The 23,896-nt window shown below is 34.3% G+C and overlaps 1 non-coding gene across 1 annotated transcript; it reads right to left on the bottom strand.

Annotated features, from left to right (window-relative positions):
- Positions 1–2,972: 2,972 nt before the first annotated feature.
- LOC141705020 (small nucleolar RNA R71) lies at positions 2,973–3,079 on the bottom strand. The gene has a single exon (XR_012568202.1). It is a non-coding gene; the product is annotated as a small nucleolar RNA R71 (small nucleolar RNA).
- Between the last annotated feature and the right edge of the window lie 20,817 nt (positions 3,080–23,896).

The following is a 23,896-nucleotide window of genomic DNA, read 5'->3' as shown; positions in this document are numbered from 1 at the left end:
AGAAAGAATCTACTTTCAAGATGGGTCCTTTACTTTTCTAGGCAGCAATTTGATGGGACACACTCTCTCTCCAACAGAAATTAAGAGAGTGATAAGTTGTTGAAGGACAAGGATACTGCTGCAAGAGCATGAAGATCAGTTCTAGATGAATGGTTGATTACAAGGAAGGAGAGAGAAGAGAAGAGCAAGGAGTGAAGCAGAATATGAGGAGAAAAGGAGAAAGTATGATGAGGAGACTGAAATATATCAAAAGATCAGATAAACTTAAAGCAAAAGAGATGAGCAGAATCTCCAAAGATGGAAAATTATTAAATATAAAAGTTGGCTCATTTTCAAATTTCAGAATTGAAATGTTAGATGGTTATCCAAAGCAAGATAGACTCAAACTGATAGAAGCTCTAACAGGGACTCCAATCATAGAGGAACTTGAAATTCTTGTATATTTAAAAGACCTCATTAGAGCAAAATCAGAAGTACCAATCTTTTTCTAATGCTTGTTAATACTCAAACTCAAAATCATCTAATGTACAATTCTTGTAATTGTGTCAATTTTTATATTAGTCTTATTTTCCATTATAACTTGGGGTTAGTCTTGTTAAGGCATAAATTTATGTTAAGCAATTCTCACAAATTGGGGGAGATGTTGTGCAAGACATGCCTGTACAATAACAAGACTAAGTCAAATTGACAATTCTAAGTAAGTTGTATTGTAATCTTAGTTTCTATTTTATACTTGTAATATTTAAAGTCTATAAAAATGTTAAAAGAGCAGACTGGAGTCTTTTTCTTTAAACAGTATCAAGCCTAAGAATTCAATCTGGAAGAAGATCATGCCTCAGAAGAATTATGAAAAAGCTTGGAGTTGAATAAATCTGTTTGGGAAAATGTTTGTTAAGCGGCATTTATGTCCATTTATTATGTCCTATAAAGGCTTGAATTGGTGTTTTGTACTCCAGCTATTTGTGTTTTGATGTGTTTTGTAGTATTTTTGCATTTCAGGCTTATATCAGAAACTCAGGAGAATTGGCTTTGTTTTGATGCTAATTTGGTGTGTCAAGAAGATTGCTCGTGAAAAGACCAACTCAAAACAGCAAGAAAAGCAGAAGTTAGGATTTTCTCCATAGAGTCAGCGTGCCCGCGCTGTATTATAGCGCGCGCCCACGCCAGGATTGTAGAAGTGTAGCGCGGCGCTGTAGTAGCACGCGGCCGACCCGGGTCGAATTTCAGGAATCTGTTTCTACTCTGATTTTGATCCGAAAGACTTCTAATCTGCATGGGCTGATATATACATAACTTATGATCATTTTTCATAACAAGACGTACCGGAGCTTAAGTAGAAGGCGTAAGAAGACCATAGAGCACAATTCAACTAAGGCGAAGAGGATCTAGTTTATTCTTGTAATTCTTTATTTAAGTTGTAACTTTGGATGCTAGTTTCTTACTTGTAAATCTATAATGTTTCATACTTGGTTTATTATTTATTCAGTGTAAAGACTATGTTTAATACACCATGCTTTTATCGGAACCCACGTTGAAGATGAGTCCGATTATGGGCTAATCGTTATCGTGTGATTCTACCGGATTTACTTATGGATTTCTTTAGCTAATTTGTTTTGATGCCTTAGTGTGGGGTGATTGTATGATATCCTAGTATTGGTTGTGCTTATTCGTCTTATGAGTGTCGCGAACTTATAAGATAGCGTGTTAATCTTTAATGAAGCGAAAATGAATTTAGGGGTTTAGAACTTGCCATGCCACCATAGGTTCATGTATTTGATATGCATGATTCGTAGGTAATTTTAACCATCTTACTTTCCTTATGTAATCATGATAGATAATTGTGCATTAAATTGTTATATGTCAAATTATATAGACATATAGGGTCTCAATATAATTGGTGTATATTCAGCTTCTATCTCTTTTTTGGATGTTGGTAGTATGGTATTCGTGCAACGAAAGTTGGCGTTTATCAGTTTCGTGTAATCTGATTAGTGTCATCACCATTGCATGCTAAGGTTAAAATAAAAAGGCTATTGAATGAAGTATTTAATGAAGTTAGAATCTCATGTTTGTGTTATATACTAATCAATCCTTTTTAAATCTCTTAGTTAATGTTCTTTAGTATAATATCTTAGTTAATCGTAGTTATAAACAACCTCAATTTGTTATTCGTTTTAGCATTGGATAATAACCATACCATTGTTGCATAAGTGCATTGATTAAAATTTACTTAAACCGTCCTTGTGGGAATGAACTAGAATTAATTCTATATTGCGATCACGTATACTTGCGTGAATATTAGCGCGTGTTTTCATCCTAACAATTTTTTGGCGCCGCTGCCGGGGACTCGGTGTTAATATTAGTTTATGTGTTGTCATCAGTGTTCGTTAAAGTTCAATGACTCATATATTTACTTACTTGTTTCCTTGTCGTGTTCAGGTACTCTAGCGAGCGTGTATGCATACACGTTCTCGGTCTCGTAAGAGAACACTGGATCAAGGTGAGGAAGAAGTTGTAATAGTTAAGGAAGTTTTCGAGGAAGTTCTTGTCGAGGAGAAAGTTGAAGAAGAAGCACTTATTGCAATGGGAGAACCAGAAGCGAATCAGAAGGCTTTGATGGATTACTCTCAACCGAAGATTAATGATATTCAGTCTAGCATTATTCGACCAGCCATCTCGGCTAATACCTTTGAGATCAAGTTAAGCACGATTCAGATGATACAGAACTCAGTTTAGTTTGGGGGTTCTCCGACAGAAGACCCCAACACGCATATCAGAGATTTCATCGAGATCTGCGACACTTTCAAGTTCAATGGAGTTTCTGAAGTGACTATTAAGTTGTGGCTTTTCCCATTCTCTCTGCGGATAAAGCTAAGTGTTAGTTACATTCTCTACCACCAGGGTCTATCATCAAATGGGAGGATCTTGCTCAAAAGTTCTTAACTAAATTCTTTCCTATGGCAAAGACTGCTGCAATCAGGAACGCACTTACTCAATTTGCTCAACAATCTGGAGAATCTTTATGTGAAGCTAGGGATCGCTATAAGGAGATGTTTAGGAAGTGCCCTCACCATGGGATGCCTGACTGGATGATTATTAACTGCTTCTATAATGGTTTGGTTGCTACTTCTAGACCCATGCTTGATGCAGCATCAGGAGGAGCCTTGTGGGCTAAAAGCTATAATGAAGCTTATGAATTGATTGAACTGATGGCTGCGAATGAATACCAGAATCCTACTCAAAGACTATCTCAGGGCAACATAGCTGGAATTCTGGAGTTAGATGCAGCTACTGCTATAGCTCCTCAGCTTAAGGCTTGACGATGAAGGTGGATTCTTTGGTTTTTTATGGAGTTAATCAGATCACTAGTGTCTGTAAGCTTTGTGTTGTGCCCATGAGACGGAGTAGCGTGCTATTTTTAGTGAATCGGCTCAGTTCATGAGCAACTTTCAGAGGTCGCAGCAGCCTGTGCCAGCCACCTATCATCCTAACAACCGCAATCATCCTAACTTTAGTTGAAGCAATTCTCAGAATGCAGTTCAACAGCCTTATCAGCAGTATCCAGCAAAGTAGTACAACCCTCCTGGTTTTCAGCAACCGCAGTATGTACCAAGGCAACAATTCCAGCTGCAACAGTCCAATGAAAAATCTGAATTGGAAGAGTTGAGGCTCATGTGCAAGAGGCAAGCGGTTTCTATCAAGACCTTGGAAAATCAAATTGAACAAATTGCCAATACCTTGCTAAATCATCAACTAGATACACTCCCTAATGACACTGAAGTGCCAGGAAAGAGGGAAGCTAAGGAGCAGGTAAAGGCAATTACATGAGGTCTGGGAAGGTTGTAAATCCCGAACACTCTCAAGTTTCGGATGAAGAAGCTGTGGCTGAAGAAGAAGAAGTGAGGAAGATGAAGATGAAGGAACTAAGGAAGACTACTGTTAAACACACTCCTCCTGAGGGTAATACAGAGGAGAAGCAGATCTATCCTCCACCTCCCTTTCCTAAGAGGCTGCAGAAGAAAAAGCTGGATAAGTAGTTTGAGAAGTTTCTGGAGGTGTTCAAGAAACTTCATATCAACATACCTTTCGCTGAAGCTTTGAATAGATGCCTAGTTATGCGAAGTTTATGAAAGGTATTCTTTCTCAGAAAGTAAAGCTTAATGACTTAGAGACCATCGCTCTCACAGAGGAATGCATGTTGTGCTGCAACAGAAGTTACCTCTGAAGCTTAAAGATCCTGGAAGCTTCACTATTCCTTGCACCATCGGAAAAGTGTCATTTGACAAATGCTTATGTGACTTGGGAGCTAGTATCAATCTGATGCCTTGTCAATCGTCAAGAAGTTGGACCTACCTGATCCAAAGCCTACTTATATGACCTTGCAGTTGGCCGATCGTTCTATTACATACCCACGAGGCATTATAGAGGATGTTTTGGTCAAGGTTGATAAACTCATTTTCCTGCTGATTTTGTAATTCTTGATTTCAGGAGGATAAGAAGATTCCAATAATCTTGGGAAGACCATTCTTGGCTACTGGCCGAACATTGATTGATGTGTAGAAGGGGGTGAGCTTACTATTCGAGTGCTGGATCAGGATGTGACCTTCAATGTGTTCAATGCCATGAAATTCCCCACTGAAAATGAGGAGTGCTTAAAAGTGGAGTTGGTCGATTCTGTGGTTACTGCTGAACTTGATCAATTGCTAAGGCCTGATGCCATAGAAAATGCCTTGTTGGGGAATTCAGATAGTGAAGATGATGAAGGTGATGAGCAGTTGCAATTTCTGAATGCTACTCCTTGGAAGTGGAAGATGGATATGCCTTTTGAATCTCTTGGAATTGAGGAACTGAACAAATCTCCAAAACACCTCAAGTCATCTATTGAGGAGGCCCCTACATTTGAGCTTAAACCATGGACTGAACATTTAAGGTATGATTTTTTAGGTGATGCATCTACTTTGCCAGTTATTATTGCATCTGACCTTTCAGGTAGTGATGAGGAGAAGCTCTTAAAATTATGAGAGAGTTCAAATTGGCAATTGGATGGACTATAGCAGATATTAAGGGAATCAACCCTTCTTATTTCTTGCATAAAATTCTGCTAGAAGAAGGTAGCAAGCCTACTGCTGAGTAGCAGAGAATGTTTAATCCGATCATGAAAGAAGTTGTGAAGAAGGAAATTCTCAAATGGCTAGATGCAGGGATCATCTATCCCATTTCTGGCAGTTCTTGGGTGAGTCTAGTTCATTGTGTGCCGAAGAAGGGAGGTATCACAGTTGTTGCTAATGAGAAGAATGAGCTCATTCCTACTCGAACAATCACGGGTGGAGAGTTTGCATGGACTATAGAAAGCTGAACAAGGCCACGAGAAAGGATCACTTTCCTCTTCCTTTTATTGATCAGATGCTTGACCTGTTGGCTGGGCATGAGTACTACTGTCTTCTGGATGGCTATTCGGGCTATAATCAGATTTGCATTGCTCTAGAAGATCAGGAAAAGACTACTTTCACTTGTCCATTTGGTACTTTCACCTTCAGAAGAGTTTCTTTTGGTTTATGTGGAGCACTTGCCACATTTCAAAGATGCATGATGGTTATCTTCTCTGACATGATTGGTCAGAATATGGAGGTGTTTATGGATGATTTCTCTGTATTGGTGATTCTTTTGATGAGTGCTTGCAGAATCTTGGCGCAGTTCTTAAAAGGTTTGTTGAGACCAATCTGGTTCTCAATAAGGTATCTAATAAGGGTCTTGAGGTGGACAAAGCCAAGGTGGGGGTCATTGAAAATCTTCCTCCACCAATTTCTATTAAGAGAGTTCGCAGCTTTCTTGGTCATGCGGGTTTCTATAGGCGGTTCATCAAGGACTTCTCTAAAATCTCTAAACCCTTGTGAAATCTTCTAGAGAAGGATGTCCCATTCAATTTTGATGACTAGTGCCTAGCTGCTTTTGAGTTCTTGAAGAAGAGTTTGATCACGGCACCTGTCATAACTACACCTGATTGGAATGAACCTTTGAGATGATGTGCGATGTAAGTGACTATGCAGTTGGAGCAGTTCTTGGGTAGAGAAAGAACAACATATTTCATGTGGTCTACTATGCTAGTAAGAGCCTCAATGGTGCTCAACTGAATTATACTACTACTGAGAAAGAACTTTTGGCCATTGTCTATGGTTTTGAGAAGTTTCGATCTTATTTGTTTGGGACGAAGGTGACAGTTTTCACTGATCACGCTGCAATTCGATATCTCATCTCGAAGAAGGACTCAAAGCCTAGATTGATTAGATGGGTTCTTTTGCTTCAGGAATTTGAATTAAAGATCAAGGACATAAAAGGTACTGAGAATCAAGTCATTGATCATCTCTCGCGTTTGGAAGACCCAAGTACAACTTCACAGGATAAGACATTGATAAATGAGTCTTTTCCCGATGAGCAGCTGTTTGGGGTACAAGAAGAAGAACCGTGGTTTGCAGACATTGTGAACTACCTTGTGAGCAATATCATGCCTCCGGATTTATCTTATGCTCAAAAGATGAAGTTTCTTCATCAGGTGAAGTGGTACATGGGATGAACCATATCTTTAGGCAAGGAGCTGACCAAATATCAGGAGATGTATTTCATACAGCGAAACGGGAGGGGGGATCTTGCAAGATTGTCATTCGACTATTTATGGAGACCACTATGATGGAGAGAAGACAACAGCTCGTGTCCTTCAAGCGGGATTCTTCTGGCCTACATTGTTTAAGGATGCACATCAGTTTGTTTTTAAAGTGCGATCGATGCCAGCGTGTAGGCAATATGTCCAAGAGGGATGAGATGCCTCTTAATGTGCTTCTCGAGGTTGAGGTCTTGATGTTCAGGGAATCGACTTCATGGGGCCGTTTGTCTCATCTTGTAATAATCAGTATATCTTGGCAGTTGATTATGTATCGAAATGGGTGAAAGTCAAGGTTGTGCCGATAAATGATGCGAAGGTAGTGCTTAATTTTCTTCATAAGCAGATATTCACACGATTTGGGACTCCCAGAATCATAATCAGTGACGAGGGATCTCATTTCTGCAATCGCAATTTCACTGCTATAATGTAAAGGTATAATGTAAATCATCGCATTGCTACATCCTACCATCCTCAGACTAATGGTCAAGCTGAGGTGTCTAATAGAGAGATCAAGCGTATACTAGAGAAAGTTGTGTATCCATCAAGGAAGGACTGGTCTTTGAAGCTTGATGAAGCTGTTTGGGCATATAGAACAGCATACAACACTCCGTTAGGTATGTCGCCATTTCAGTTGGTGTACGGTCATGGTTGTCATTTGTCTGTGGAGCTCGAGCATAAATCGTATTGGGCTTTGAAGAAGTTAAACCTTGATTTGGATGCAGCTGGTAAAAAAGAATGCTTCAATTGAATGAACTCAATGAATTTCGACTTCAAGCGTATGAAAACAACAAAATATATAAGAAGAAAGTCAAGAGGTGGCACGATAGGGGTCTAGTGCTCAAATTATTTATGCCGGGGCAGCAATTTATTTTGTTCAACTCTCGTCTCCGTTTTTCCTGGAAAATTGAAGTCGAGGGGGTCCAGGTCTTTCATAATCAAAACCATGTTTCTGCATGGAGCTGTGGAGATTTTGAGAATGATCTAGGCCAAGCATTCAAGTGAATGGATAGAGTTGAAGCACTACTATGGGGATACGAAAACCGTGAGGTGGTTAGTGCTGTTTTATTGTCTACCTGATCTCAAGATTTACGTCAAGCTAATATAAACCAAGCGCTTTTTGGAAGGAAACCCAAGCTTGTTGTACATTAGTAGATAGAGGAAGAAGGAAAAAAAGAAAAACACAAAAAAATCAGAAAATCAAAAATTCAGTGCCAACTACAGTAGCACGGCGCGCGCGCTGGGTCCCTGGTTCTAAAAAAAATATTAAACAGAAATTCGGGAATTTGAAGGCAAAATCAATTCCTACCCAAATTTTACTCTCCCACATCCTATATTTCCCTCTCCAAATCAAACCCATTATTCCCATAATCAATTCCCACTCCTTTTCCATAACTAATCTCTCCCAATCTCCTATATACATACACTTATACACAACTCCTCCATCACTTCTCAAACTCTCAAACACACAAATCTTTCTTATAAACTTATATTCTCTCAAGCTTATTCAATATCAATGGCACCAAAAAGACAACGAACCCAAGTTAGCAGCAGCACCACTGATTCTTCAAGTGCTAGGGGTGTGAGGCCTGGTTTTGAACTCCCGAGGCTGAGGCAGAGTATACGAGACTACTTTCGAAGCCTATACCCAAGGAGCGTGGTTTTCTGCCATCACGGAAAGATGGTAAGTTGTTGGAGATGATCTTGGAGATGGGCTGGGTTGCTTTTTGCGAGACACCCGCTGCTATGCGCATGAGTGTGGTGCGTGAGTTCTATGTGAATGTTAAGGCGGGGAAGAACGGTTTCACGGTGGTTAGGGGAATGACGGTGGAGTATAGTGTTGAGGCTATTCATAGGGCGATTGAGCATCCCGAGAGGAGGCCAGAACAGGAGAATTGAAATGAGAAGACGTCGGAGGAGTTAACTTGGATTTGATTGTTGCTATCCTGTGTGTACCTGAGACTCATTGGAAGTTCAAGAAGGGCACGAACGAGTATGCCACTTTCCATGCATCGTGCATGAACAGGTTTGCACATGCATGGAATTCTTTTATTTGTGCTAACATCATTCCATCTTCTCACGTGCATGATGTTACTATGGAGCGTGTGCATGTTTGTTGTAGTGGATTCTTCAGGGAGACTATGTGGATCTTGGGATGGTGATTCATCAGGGTATTCTGAGGTTCTTGCGAGGGAGTACTACAGGTTCGATACCCTATGCGTCCATAGTGATGAAGCTGTATGTTGCAGCTGCTGTGTGAGACTCATTGGCCCACACATGAGCAGCTGCAGCTCCCGAGTGCTCCGGTTGATAGTTCGACACTGTTGAGTATGCATGAGTGATATGATGGTAAGCCCGATCCTAAGGGGCTTGGATATTCTTATGACCATCTGCCAGGTGGAAGGCCAGCTCCTCAGGCATATGCCGGTAGCACAATGCAGGCGAGTAGAGCAACTTGAGAGAGCTGAGTTGGGTGAGGAGGTCGGTCCTTCGGGATCACAGCAGCAGCAGGAGGAAGCACAGGGCAGTGAGTGTTAGGATGAGTTCAACGCAGTATAGGCGCTTGTTGAGGAGGATGGATGTGATGATGATATCCATAGTCGCTTTGCACATCACCTTATCCAGGCATTGGGGAATGCATTCAGAGCCACAGGAGTTGACATCCGGTGGCCAGTATTCGGTGAGAATTTGTATATCAGCCTCCAGACACTCCTGACACTCCACCCCTTGAGGGTGATGAACCTGATTCTGAGTAGGTATTCCTGAATCCTTGCTATTACCTTCATTGAGGACAGTGAATATATTAAGTTTGGGGGTAGTAGTTAAGGATTATATGTTTTTGTGTGAGTCGCATATAGTTTGCATATTCATGCTAGTTTAGTTCATATAGTTGCATATTTTCCAGGTGGTAGTTTTTTTTTGTAGTTTTTTTATTATGATAGTTTGTTCATATTGTTTCATGAATTTGTATTATAACATGATCCCTTAGATATTTTTCCGATTGATTTGTGATATTAATGCTAGTGTAGTGATGTCGTGCTTAATGACGTTAAGTCTTACCGAGTTGATTTGCATGCTAGAGACAATTGTATTTCACTAAGTCTAATAGGTTGCTTGAGTGCTAGATCATGGTCATGGTTTGTTTGTTTGTCGAGGTTTAATCGCTTGTTTATATTTAGAATTTAGGATATTCTCCTAATGATAAATTAACATGGATATTTAAAAATTGGAGAAAATTGGATTCCATTGCTAGTTGTTGTGGCTAGGTGTCAAATGGCTAGTAGCCGACTCATTTTATATGAGTAGTCTAGGGTTGAACGAGATGGAGCGAAACACACTCGTTCAGAAATTATGTGAAAAGAAACAAAAAGAAAAAATTGTGTTTATGCATAATTGATCACGAGTGGGCTCTTTAATACTCGAGTTATTAAGTTCTTAGGGGACTTTGTGCCTAGTGACCTAAGGCTTTTTAAAGTCTGGGATCCGCTAACCTAACGCTCGCTACATGGATATTATTGTAAAGTCTTTTGTGAACCTCACTCTGCACGGTCGAATAAGCATATTGTGTTGTTTATGTGTTGAGATAAAAGCATGTATCCATGTATAACTCCGATATAAGAATTGAAGTGTTATAAGTTATTTGAGTTTAGATTTTATTCTATTTATAATCTTGTGATTGTCTTGGTGAGTAGTGAGTCATGATTATTGATCTAGTTGCGATAGTATATCTGTAAGCATTTGCACACACGCACGTTTCTGGCTTGTAAGTTGATTTGTGGGATTTGATTGATCTTTGTGCGAATAATTGCATTTGTTGAGATGTTGCTTGTCGGTTGGTTAAGTTATTCTATGGGGATCGTTGCATTCATATAGTTTGCATTCATGTATTTTTATTCCTTATTCTTTGAGTCTGTTTATGCTTGAGGACAAGCATCGGTTCAAGTTTGGGGGGTGCTAAGTGGCATTTATGTCCATTTATTATGTCCTATAAAGGCTTGAATTGGTGTTTTGTACTCAAGTTATTTGTGTTTTTGATGCGTTTGTAGTATTTTTGCATTTCAGGCTTATATCAGGAACTCAGAGAATTGACTTTTTGATGCTAATTTGGTGTGTCAAGAAGATTGCTCGTAAAAAGACCAACTCAAAACAGCAAGAAAAGCAGAAGTTATGATTTTCTCCAGAGAGTCAGCGTGCCCCCTCTGTAGTAGCGCGCGGCCGCACCAGGATTGCAGAAGTGCAGCGCACCCGGCTGTAGTAGCACGCGACCGTGCCGGGTTGAATTCCAGGAATCCTGTTTCTACTCTGATTTTGATCCGAAAGACTTCTAATCTGCATGGGCTGCTATATACATAACTTATGATCGTTTTTCATAACAAGATGTACGAGAGCTTAAGGAGAAGGCGTAAGAAGACCATAGAGCATAATTCAACCAAGGCAAAGAGGATCTAGTTTATTCTTGTGATTCTTTATTTTAAGTTGTAACTTTGGATGCTAGTTTTCTTACTTGTAAACCTATACTCTTATTCGTACTTGGTTTTATTATTTATTCAGTATAAAGACTATTTAATACACCATGCTTTCATCGGAACCCACGTTGATGATGAGTCCGATTATGGGCTAATCGTTATCGTGGGGTTCTAGCGGATTTACTTATGGATTTCTTTAGTTAATTTATTTCGATGCCTTAGTGTGTGGTGATTGTATAATATCCTAGTATTGGTTGTGCTTATTCATCCTATGAGCGTTGCGAACTTATAAGATAGCGTGTTAATGTCTAATAAAGCAAAAGTGAACTTAGGGGTTTAGAACTTGTCATGCTAACATAGGTTCATGTATTTGATATGCATGATTCGAAGGTAATTTTAACCATCTTACTTGCCCTATGTAATCATGATAGATAACTTGTGCATTAAACCGTTATGTTGTCAAATTCTATAGATATATAGGGTCTCAATATAATTATTGTCTATTCAGCTTCTATCTCTTTTGTGGATGTCTGGTAGTATGGTATTCGTGCAACGAAAGTTGGCATTTATCAGTTTTGTGTTATCTGATAAATGTCATCACCATTGCATGCTAAGGTTAAGAACAAAAAGGCTATTGAATGAAGTATTTAACGAAGTTAGAATCTCATGTTTGTGTTATATAGTAATCAATCCTTTTTAAAACTCTTAGTTAATGTTCTTTAGTATAATATCTTAGTAAATCGTAGTTATAAACAACCTTAATTTTTTATTCATCTTAGCATTGGATAATAACCATACCCATTGTTGCATAAGTACATTGATTAAAATTAACTTAAACTGGTCCCTGTGGGAACGAACTAGAATTATTTCTATATTACTTGCGATCACGTATACTTGCGTGAATATTAGCTCGTGTTTTCATCCTAACAATGTTATAAGTCAAGGTCTCTACAAGTCACAAATTTATTGTTATAGAGAAGTCATTTTAGAACTCCAGAATGACTTATAGAGAACTCAGGAAAGCTACTAGAGAACTCAGAGATATCGACAAGTCGAATTGAAGACATGAAGATTGAAGATATCGATAAGTCAATTCTTCACTAGAGAACTCAGAGTTATCGACAAGTCAACAATCATTAGAGAACTCTGAGTTATCGACAAGTCAAATTCCACTAGAGAATTCAGAGATATCGATAAGTCAAAGTGAAGATATGAAGTGGAGAGATCTCGACAAGTCAAATTCTCTTTTAGAAAACTCAGAGACCTCTACAAGTCAAATCAACAATAGAGTAATTAGAGATCTCGATAAGCCAATATACTTATCAAGATGTCAAGTTCTCTATATGGTTAACTGGAGATCTCGAGGTAAAATCTCAAAGTACAAATTGCAGACCAGTTCAATATCCAAGATTAACAATCAACAAACAATCCAACCAGTTAGATTGACAAGTCTACAAAAAGCCGCTTGAAGAGTGTGCAAGATCAAGGGAAAAGATTAACTGACAAAGGAATATGCAAAGTTAACACAATATGCAAAGATATGCTAAGTCAGAAATGGAAGATATACTTTTCCTAAAATAGAAATGATTAGTGACAGTTTAGTAAAGTGAATAGCATCTCTTATTGTACACTGTGTAAACCAGCAGTTAACTAAAATATAAAGTTAACACTGGTCCTTAGTTAGTAAGTAACAATTAGATCAAGAATTTTTGTATTCTCTTAAGATTGAAGCTAAGCTCTTTAACAACAAAGAGCCTAGAAATTTTGTAGCAAATATTCTTAATTTTAATATAAAATTAAGTAAGTTTTAAAAGATCTGTGTTATTCATAGCTGCATGTTTAATTTCTGTTATAACACATCTTACTACAAGATTTGGTTTACTGTGTTCAAAACCAATTTAGTTCAAGAAAAGCCTAAAAACACTAAAACACCTTCATCCCCCGTGTATAATTCATTACCTAATACAATATGCATTCGGTCATGGGTTTGAATGTTATATGTCGTATCTTTTTTATTTATGCAAAATCACCTAAATTTGTCTTAGCAAAGTATCGAACCAGTGACCCCTTTTTTAGAATTTCATGTCAAAACTGTTGTGTTAAATTGAGTTTTAAGTTTGTTTTAAAATTCTTATTAGTTAAATCATAATTTTCCTTTAACTTATTTTTTATTTTAATTTTTAAGTAAATAAAAATTTAGTTTGAATTATTTATATGACTCAATTTTGTTAGGTTTTGTAATTTTACGTATAGGTATGTATTTAGTTACAATCTCGTCTGAACGAACTAACCCGACCCTTTTTGGTAGATTAAACGGCTTAAAAAATAAATACGTGGTTGGTTAAAAGGGTTGGTTATGCGTTTTATGTTTTTTCTGCCAACCCAACTTGAATTATATTTTATATTTTCTTCTACTACTTAATATGTATTTATATCTTATCTCTAGTTATACTCTGTACAAAATATTACACTTATATTTGTAATTTTGTAATTAGATATTATGCGTACACATGGTACTACAATATAATCAACATTACTAAAATTATATTGTTAATCAAAAATAAAATACTAAAATTAACATTATAAATAATAAGTCTTTCAATTTTTATGTATACAATTATATTCAAATTTTGTAAACATATCTAACTTCTTCAAGTTAACCCGGCCGAATACAAAACGAAAATGAAGAGTTGGGTTGGGTTATTAGTTTATTTTCATTGTTTGGTTTGCAAAATTTCAAATTATTTTAGTTAGGTTTGATTGTAAAAACGGTTTCAACCCGACCAATCTGATCCGTGGACACCTAATATATATTTATGCAATTATAAATTAATCAATCACACACTACATTTTTCAAACACATATAATTTTAACTTCAAAATTTTAAAATAGGTGATATCGTAAAAAGCGGGAATCAAAGTTAATCTATGCCAACACCGTTAATGAATTAATTAGATGATTGAAGATTGATTGAATAATTAATCAAAAAACTATCTGAAATCAATTTTTAATATATATTCAATAAATTTATTAACTTAGTTATGCATATATAATTATCATGTGGTAAAATATATTTAGAAATATTATTTATTTTTAAGTTATGTTTGTTAATGTGGGATTAGATCTTATTTATAAATTTATATATATTATGTAATTGACTTAAATATGCCATTATTGATTTATGTATAAAAAAAAGGAAAAAGTAATGGAACCCCAGGATTTATTTTTATATAATACTAATTGATTGTATCGTATGTACACCATATAGTCCTCGATATATTTAATAAATAATCTATTATTTCGTAAAATCATATAAGTTTGCATATGTCCATATTCATGTCAAAATAAAAATTGGTTTAAAATTACTATAAAAAGTTAAAATAAATTTGAAAATGTTATTCTTTAATGTGTTTTTAATTATAGAATTATTTTAATACATATATAGGGTTCATTCGAGAAATATTTTTTGTTTATAAACAGACCCGTGTCTCGCACGGGTTTTACGCTAATTGTTCAAAATATTTAGTAAATTTATTTGAATTCATATTTATTAATTTTTTTTAGTTTGTGTAGTATAATAAAACAATACATTTTTAAGTTAAAAAATACTATTACTGTTAAACAAAATTATTCAAGTTGAATTAATTAATTTAAATATATATATATATATATGTTTCATTCAATATAAAAAATAGTAAAAAATTAATTTAATCTTTATAAGTTTGTATATAAATGATTAATTATATTAATAATATATTATACATTAAATAAATTAATGAATGTTTTTAAATATAACTTGATATGTTATGCGGGTTACATTCGGGTTAACTCCGGTTAACTCGTAACCCGTGTTTTTTATTCGAGTCAATTTCAAATTCAATCTCGTATAAGGACAACACTAGTCCTTAAAATTAGTGTCAGGTTGTATCGGTTGTCGGGCTTAGTTAATCGACTAATTAGGGATGTCAAAGGATCAGATCTGGATTGGATCAACCTTAATTCTGAAAATCAAACCCACATTATTCATGTGAATGTTTTAGAAAAGAATTAACTTATGGAGTATAAAATGCATTAATATGATTTGCACAATTAGATGGTTAATCATACACAACTTGTCGAAGCACTAAAGTACCTGGTATGCTATAGACTCACAAGGCATGATAAAAATAAAACTTTTAAATATGAGACTGAGTTTTACATTTGATAGCTGATGACGGTTATCAAATCGGTTTAGTTTCGGTTCGATTTACACATAAAATTAGTTCTGTTCAGTTTTGAAAAAAATAGTAATTCAATTTTCGATTAATTAGGTTTGTTCGGTTTCTAACCTAACCGACCGAATGCTCAACGACCAGTTTAGATAAATTTTAGATCATATATTTAAGCAACCACTAAATTAAAATAAGATTTACATATTGGAGCCTAATCTATGTGACACCATATTACCATATTAATTGGTATTGTAAGGACATCTCGAACAATAATCTAAATATTCAAATTTGGGGTAGATTGTCCTAAATTCTTCTTCAACAGTAATACAAATGGTGATTCAAATTTGGATTAGTGAATAGTATTGATCCAAATAAGATCACCATTGTTCATTGATCCAAATTTAGTTTAATAAAAAATAATAGTTTTCTTATTAATATATTTGAGTTTATTAGATTTAAAATTAATTGTGAATAATTAATGAATGTTAATAATGCTTTATAACTTAATTAATTAAATGAATGTGTTTCTCATAAATTACACATATAATTTTTAATTATTTTTTACGTATATTAAAATTTGTTGTCTTTGATTTAATTAATCTATCAAATATAATATAAATAGTTGATAATGGTTATACATTAAATTTAAAAATAAGAGTTTAACATAATATATATGTATTATAATATGTAAAATATATTTTGGATCAAAATTTGGATCACATGGAGTTCGTCAGAAATTTGGATCAAAGTTTGAATCAATTCGTGATCTAAATTTAGATTTTGGATTAAAACCGTTAAAGATGACCTAAGACCTTCACCTGTCTTGTGTAAGGAATTTAGTGTTAGAAATTTAACTAATATACATGTTAGTATTTATATGCATCACATATTTTATATATAATTTATTATATATATAGTATATAGTCGGATTGGATCGTTAGCGGATCAGATCGGCTTAAATCTATATTAGTTACTTATCAGATCAGATCGTTATATAACGATCTGATCTGATAAGTAACTAATATAGATTTAAGCCGATCTGATCCGCTAACGATCCAATCCGACTATATACTATATATATAATAAATTATATATAAAATATGTGATGCATATAAAATACTAACATGTATATTAGTTAAATTTCTAACACTAAATTCCTTACACAAGACAGGTGAAGGTCTTAGGTCATCTTTAACGGTTTTAATCCAAAAATCTAAATTTAGATCACGAATTGATTCAACTTTGATCCAAATTTCTGACGAACTCCATGTGATCCAAATTTTGATCCAAAATATATTTTACATATTATAATACATATATATTATGTTAAACTCTTATTTTTAAATTTAATGTATAACCATTATCAACTATTTATATTATATTTGATAGATTAATTAAATCAAAGACAACAAATTTTAATATACGTAAAAAATAATTAAAAATTATATGTGTAATTTATGAGAAACACATTCATTTAATTAATTAAGTTATAAAGCATTATTAACATTCATTAATTATTCACAATTAATTTTAAATCTAATAAACTCAAATATATTAATAAGAAAACTATTATTTTTTATTAAACTAAATTTGGATCAATGAACAATGGTGATCTTAATTTGGATCAATACTATTCACTAATCAAATTTGAATCACCATTTGTATTACTGTTGAAGAAGAATTTAGGACAATCTACCCCAATTTGAATATTTAGATTATTGTTCGAGATGTCCTTACAATACCAATTAATATGGTAATATGGTGTCACATAGATTAGGCTCCAATATGTAAATCTTATTTTAATTTAGTGGTTGCTTAAATATATGATCTAAAAATTTATCTAAACTGGTCGTTGAGCATTCGGTCGGTTAGGTTAGAAACCGAAACCAACCTAATTAATCGAAAATTGAATTACTATTTTTTTCAAAACTGAACAGAACTAATTTTATGTGTAAATCGAACCGAAAACTAAACCGATTTGATAACCGTCATCAGCTATCAAATGTAAAACTCAGTCTCATATTTAAAAGTTTTATTTTATCATGCCTTGTGAGTCTATAGCATACCAGGTACTTTTAGTGCTTCGACAAGTTGTGTATGATTAACCATCTAATTGTGCAAATCATATTAATGCATTTTATAATCCATAAGTTAATTCTTTTCTAAAACATTCACATGAATAATGTGGGTTTGATTTTCAGAATTAAGGTTGATCCAATCCAGATCTGATCCTTTGACATCCCTAATTAGTCGATTAACTAAGCCCGACAACCCGATACAAACCTGACACTAATTTTAAGGACTAGTGTTGTCCTTATACGAGATTGAATTTGAAATTGACTCGAATAAAAAACACGGGTTACGAGTTAACCGAGAGTTAACCCGAATGTAACCCGCATAACATATCAAGTTATATTTAAAAACATTCATTAATTTATTTAATGTATATAATATATTATTAATATAATTAATCATTTATATACAAACTTATAAAGATTAAATTAATTTTTACTATTTTTTTATATTTGAATGAAACATATATATATATATATATTTAAATTAATTATTCAACTTGAATAATTTTGTTTAACAGTAATAGTATTTTTAAACTTAAAAATGTATTGTTTTATTATACTACACAAACTAAAAAAAATTAATAAATATGAATTCAAATAAATTTACTAAATATTTTGAACAATTAGCGTAAAAACCCGTGCGAGACACGGGTCTGTTTATAAACAAAAAATATTTCTCGAATGAACCTATATATGTATTAAAATAATTCTATAATTAAAAACACATTAAAGAATAACATTTCAAATTTATTTTAACTTTTTATAGTAATTTTAAACCAATTTTTTATTTTGACATGAATATGGACATATGCAAACTTATATGATTTTACGAAATAATAGATTATTTATTAAATATATCGAGGACTATATGGTGTACATACGATACAATCAATTAGTATTATATAAAAATAATCCTGGGGTTCCATTACTTTTTCCTTTTTATACATAAAATCAATAATGGCATATTTAAGTCAATTACATAATATATATAAATTTATAAATAAGATCTAATCCCACATTAACAAACATAACTTAAAAATAATAATATTTCTAAATATATTTTACCACATGATAATTATATATGCATAACTAAGTTAATAAATTTATTGAATATATATTAAAAATTGATTTCAGATAGTTTTTGATTAATTATTCAATCAATCTTCAATCATCTAATTAATTCATTAACGGTGTTGGCATAGATTAACTTTGATTCCCGCTTTTTACGATATCACCTATTTTAAAATTTTGAAGTTAAAATTATATGTGTTTGAAAAATGTAGTGTGTGATTGATTAATTTATAATTGCATAAATATATATTAGGTGTCCACGGATCAGATTGGTCGGGTTGAAACCGTTTTACAATCAAACCTAACTAAAATAATTTGAAATTTTGCAAACCAAACAATGAAAAATAAACTAATAACCCAACCCAACTCTTCATTTTCGTTTTGTATTCGGCCGGGTTAACTTGAAGAAGTTAGATATGTTTACAAAATTTGAATATAATTGTATACATAAAAATTGAAAGACTTATTATTTATAATGTTAATTTTAGTATTTTATTTTTGATTAACAATATAATTTTAGTAATGTTGATTATATTGTAGTACCATGTGTACGCATAATATCTAATTACAAAATTACAAATATAAGTGTAATATTTTGTACAGAGTATAACTAGAGATAAGATATAAATACATATTAAGTAGTAGAAGAAAATATAAAATATAATTCAAGTTGGGTTGGCAGAAAAAACATAAAACGCATAACCAACCCTTTAACCAACCACGTATTTATTTTTTAAGCCGTTTAATCTACCAAAAAGGGTCGGGTTAGTTCGTTCAGACGAGATTGTAACTAAATACATACCTATACGTAAAATTACAAACCTAAACAAAATTGAGTCATATAAATAATTCAAACTAAATTTTTATTTACTTAAAAATTAAAATAAAAAAATAAGTTAAAGGAAAATTATGATTTAACTAATAAGAATTTTAAAACAAACTTAAAACTCAATTTAACACAACAGTTTTGACATGAAATTCTAAAAAAGGGGTCACTGGTTCGATACTTTGCTAAGACAAATTTAGGTGATTTTGCATAAATAAAAAAGATACGACATATAACATTCAAACCCATGACCGAATGCATATTGTATTAGGTAATGAATTATACACGGGGGGATGAAGGTGTTTAGTGTTTTTATGCTTTTCTTGAACTAAATTGGTTTTGAACACAGTAAACCAAATCTTGTAGTAAGATGTGTTATAACAGAAATTAAACATGCAGCTATGAATAACACAGATCTTTTAAAACTTACTTAATTTTATATTAAAATAAGAATATTTTGCTACAAAATTTCTAGGCTCTTTGTTGTTAAAGAGCTTAGCTTCAATCTTAAGAGAATACAAAAATTCTTGATCTAATTGTTACTTACTAACTAAGGACCAGTGTTAACTTTATATTTTAGTTAACTGCTGGTTTACACAGTGTACAATAAGAGATGCTATTCACTTTACTAACTGTCACTAATCCTTTCTATTTTAGGAAAAGTATATCTTCCATTTCTGACTTAGCATATCTTTGCATATTGTGTTAACTTTGATATTCCTTTGTCAGTTAATCTTTTCCCTTGATCTTGCACACTCTTCAAGCGGCTTTTTGTAGACTTGTCAATCTAACTGGTTGGATTGTTTGTTGATTGTTAATCTTGGATATTGAACTGGTCTGCAATTTGTACTTTGAGATTTTACCTCGAGATCTCCAGTTAACCATATAGAGAACTTGACATCTTGATAAGTATATTGGCTTATCGAGATCTCTAATTACTCTATTGTTGATTTGACTTGTAGAGGTCTCTGAGTTTTCTAAAAGAGAATTTGACTTGTCGAGATCTCTCCACTTCATATCTTCACTTTGACTTATCGATATCTCTGAATTCTCTAGTGGAATTTGACTTGTCGATAACTCAGAGTTCTCTAATGATTGTTGACTTGTCGATAACTCTGAGTTCTCTAGTGAAGAATTGACTTATCGATATCTTCAATCTTCATGTCTTCAATTCGACTTGTCGATATCTCTGAGTTCTCTAGTAGCTTTCCTGAGTTCTCTATAAGTCATTATGGAGTTCTAAAATGACTTCTCTATAACAATAAATTTGTGACTTGTAGAGACCTTGACTTATAACATTGTTAGGATGAAAACACGAGCTAATATTCACGCAAGTATACGTGATCGCAAGTAATATAGAAATAATTCTAGTTCGTTCCACAGGGACCAGTTTAAGTTAATTTTAATCAATGTACTTATGCAACAATGGTATGGTTATTATCCAATGCTAAGATGAATAAAAAATTAAGGTTGTTTATAACTACGATTTACTAAGATATTATACTAAAGAACATTAACTAAGAGTTTTAAAAAGGATTGATTACTATATAACACAAACATGAGATTCTAACTTCGTTAAATACTTCATTCAATAGCCTTTTGTTCTTAACCTTAGCATGCAATGGTGATGACATTTATCAGATAACACAAAACTGATAAATGCCAACTTTCGTTGCACGAATACCATACTACCAGACATCCACAAAAGAGATAGAAGCTGAATAGACAATAATTATATTGAGACCCTATATATCTATAGAATTTGACAACATAACGGTTTAATGCACAAGTTATCTATCATGATTACATAGGGCAAGTAAGATGGTTAAAATTACCTTCGAATCATGCATATCAAATACATGAACCTATGTTAGCATGACAAGTTCTAAACCCCTAAGTTCACTTTTGCTTTATTAGACATTAACACGCTATCTTATAAGTTCGCAACGCTCATAGGATGAATAAGCACAACCAATACTAGGATATTATACAATCACCACACACTAAGGCATCGAAATAAATTAACTAAAGAAATCCATAAGTAAATCCGCTAGAACCCCACGATAACGATTAGCCCATAATCGGACTCATCATCAACGTGGGTTCCGATGAAAGCATGGTGTATTAAATAGTCTTTATACTGAATAAATAATAAAACCAAGTACGAATAAGAGTATAGGTTTACAAGTAAGAAAACTAGCATCCAAAGTTACAACTTAAAATAAAGAATCACAAGAATAAACTAGATCCTCTTTGCCTTGGTTGAATTATGCTCTATGGTCTTCTTACGCCTTCTCCTTAAGCTCTCGTACATCTTGTTATGAAAAACGATCATAAGTTATGTATATAGCAGCCCATGCAGATTAGAAGTCTTTCGGATCAAAATCAGAGTAGAAACAGGATTCCTGGAATTCAACCCGGCACGGTCGCGTGCTACTACAGCCGGGTGCGCTGCACTTCTGCAATCCTGGTGCGGCCGCGCGCTACTACAGAGGGGGCACGCTGACTCTCTGGAGAAAATCATAACTTCTGCTTTTCTTGCTGTTTTGAGTTGGTCTTTTTACGAGCAATCTTCTTGACACACCAAATTAGCATCAAAAAGTCAATTCTCTGAGTTCCTGATATAAGCCTGAAATGCAAAAATACTACAAACGCATCAAAAACACAAATAACTTGAGTACAAAACACCAATTCAAGCCTTTATAGGACATAATAAATGGACATAAATGCCACTTAGCACCCCCCAAACTTGAACCGATGCTTGTCCTCAAGCATAAACAGACTCAAAGAATAAGGAATAAAAATACATGAATGCAAACTATATGAATGCAACGATCCCCATAGAATAACTTAACCAACCGACAAGCAACATCTCAACAAATGCAATTATTCGCACAAAGATCAATCAAATCCCACAAATCAACTTACAAGCCAGAAACGTGCGTGTGTGCAAATGCTTACAGATATACTATCGCAACTAGATCAATAATCATGACTCACTACTCACCAAGACAATCACAAGATTATAAATAGAATAAAATCTAAACTCAAATAACTTATAACACTTCAATTCTTATATCGGAGTTATACATGGATACATGCTTTTATCTCAACACATAAACAACACAATATGCTTATTCGACCGTGCAGAGTGAGGTTCACAAAAGACTTTACAATAATATCCATGTAGCGAGCGTTAGGTTAGCGGATCCCAGACTTTAAAAAGCCTTAGGTCACTAGGCACAAAGTCCCCTAAGAACTTAATAACTCGAGTATTAAAGAGCCCACTCGTGATCAATTATGCATAAACACAATTTTTTCTTTTTGTTTCTTTTCACATAATTTCTGAACGAGTGTGTTTCGCTCCATCTCGTTCAACCCTAGACTACTCATATAAAATGAGTCGGCTACTAGCCATTTGACACCTAGCCACAACAACTAGCAATGGAATCCAATTTTCTCCAATTTTTAAATATCCATGTTAATTTATCATTAGGAGAATATCCTAAATTCTAAATATAAACAAGCGATTAAACCTCGACAAACAAACAAACCATGACCATGATCTAGCACTCAAGCAACCTATTAGACTTAGTGAAATACAATTGTCTCTAGCATGCAAATCAACTCGGTAAGACTTAACGTCATTAAGCACGACATCACTACACTAGCATTAATATCACAAATCAATCGGAAAAATATCTAAGGGATCATGTTATAATACAAATTCATGAAACAATATGAACAAACTATCATAATAAAAAAACTACAAAAAAAAACTACCACCTGGAAAATATGCAACTATATGAACTAAACTAGCATGAATATGCAAACTATATGCGACTCACACAAAAACATATAATCCTTAACTACTACCCCCAAACTTAATATATTCACTGTCCTCAATGAAGGTAATAGCAAGGATTCAGGAATACCTACTCAGAATCAGGTTCATCACCCTCAAGGGGTGGAGTGTCAGGAGTGTCTGGAGGCTGATATACAAATTCTCACCGAATACTGGCCACCGGATGTCAACTCCTGTGGCTCTGAATGCATTCCCCAATGCCTGGATAAGGTGATGTGCAAAGCGACTATGGATATCATCATCACATCCATCCTCCTCAACAAGCGCCTATACTGCGTTGAACTCATCCTAACACTCACTGCCCTGTGCTTCCTCCTGCTGCTGCTGTGATCCCGAAGGACCGACCTCCTCACCCAACTCAGCTCTCTCAAGTTGCTCTACTCGCCTGCATTGTGCTACCGGCATATGCCTGAGGAGCTGGCCTTCCACCTGGCAGATGGTCATAAGAATATCCAAGCCCCTTAGGATCGGGCTTACCATCATATCACTCATGCATACTCAACAGTGTCGAACTATCAACCGGAGCACTCGGGAGCTGCAGCTGCTCATGTGTGGGCCAATGAGTCTCACACAGCAGCTGCAACATACAGCTTCATCACTATGGACGCATAGGGTATCGAACCTGTAGTACTCCCTCGCAAGAACCTCAGAATACCCTGATGAATCACCATCCCAAGATCCACATAGTCTCCCTGAAGAATCCACTACAACAAACATGCACACGCTC

This window comes from Apium graveolens, unplaced genomic scaffold (genome assembly GCF_009905375.1).
Source record: "Apium graveolens cultivar Ventura unplaced genomic scaffold, ASM990537v1 ctg8459, whole genome shotgun sequence".
Taxonomy (NCBI): domain Eukaryota; kingdom Viridiplantae; phylum Streptophyta; class Magnoliopsida; order Apiales; family Apiaceae; genus Apium; species Apium graveolens.
Note: the sequence above shows the minus strand (reverse complement) of the source record. Positions and strands in the feature narration are given on the sequence as shown.